The sequence below is a fragment of the Echinococcus granulosus genome (assembly GCF_000524195.1).
Source record: "Echinococcus granulosus chromosome Unknown EG_S00249, whole genome shotgun sequence".
NCBI classification, from domain to species: Eukaryota; Metazoa; Platyhelminthes; class Cestoda; order Cyclophyllidea; family Taeniidae; genus Echinococcus; species Echinococcus granulosus.
In genome coordinates this window covers 1,754-2,790 of record NW_020170629.1, presented here as the reverse complement: position 1 = coordinate 2,790, position 1,037 = coordinate 1,754, and the positions used below count along the sequence as shown (strand labels likewise).

Sequence of the window (1,037 nt, the reverse complement as noted above, 5' to 3'; positions counted from 1 at the left end):
GTGCGGTCCCTCTCATATTATATACCTCAGCGGCACAAGACTTACACGAGTTTCACTGATCTCCTTTTTAGCTTACCAAATCTGGTATCGTTCCTCCACCTCTCGATCACAGGGCTTTTCTGTAGATGCTGACCTTCCTGGGTCACTTGGGCGACAATGTGACTCGGCCGTGTACTACAGCTGCAGCTATCACCTACTTCGAGAAAAATTTCTACTTTTACCTGATTTGATGCACGAGAATATGAAATCAAGAGGGATCGTTAACTCATACCTTTCTCAAGCCATCATAAGAACTGCAGACAGAGGACTTAAGAAACCACTTCCAAGTGGGTAAATCGCAAGAGCATTCGACATGATGCGCCTGAGGCCCACATTTTCACTCATCGCGTTGCTCCGGAAACTTCTGACGGCCAAATGCAGACACCATTGTAAATGTTTTCGCCTGTCCTCCTTCTCCTTTTACTCACTCTCGTCAATGTCTTCTTTCTCTGATCCTTCCACTAATTGTTTCACTCCGCGAATTTATCTGCGCCTGGCTCTCCCTGCTCCTGCTACATTCCTACACCTCACTCGGTAGACTCTGACAGGAAGGGCGGGAGAGGGAGTTAGTGAGAGAAAGGACAGATTTCACTGGACATCACAGCACTCTGAGCTTTAATGAATGGGATGGGCAGCGGGCAGAAATATTCGCCACGAAGTCTTTGCTTTTGGTTCAATTGAAAACTTCCAGAGCAATGGACAGATTGAATTTGTGTTTCCCAGGAGCACTACGCCTAATCCTCTTGCGTATTAAGGTTTCTTTTTTCCTTAGTCTCCAAAACTTGGGTACTTTTGCTGCATCTTCTGCAATGTTTTGGCAAAAGCACAAATCGCATTTCTACGTAGGACCATTTTTACCTTAATTGCTTTTCAGAGACAGTGCTTACGAAATAAGGCAATCTTTTGCTTATTGGAAATGATTAGTGTCTACTTTTAAAATATAAAGCTTGATGATCGTCTGCTTGCCTGTTAGCGTTGTGGCTATCAAGTCATTTGGG

At 44.5% G+C, this 1,037-nt stretch overlaps 1 protein-coding gene across 1 annotated transcript in view; it reads right to left on the bottom strand.

Annotated features, from left to right (window-relative positions):
- EGR_10666 (hypothetical protein) overlaps window positions 1-1,037 on the bottom strand; it is a gene marked incomplete at both ends in the record, with an annotated part of 13,061 nt that overhangs the window by 11,531 nt on the left and 493 nt on the right. The gene's annotated exons all lie outside the window — the stretch shown is intronic.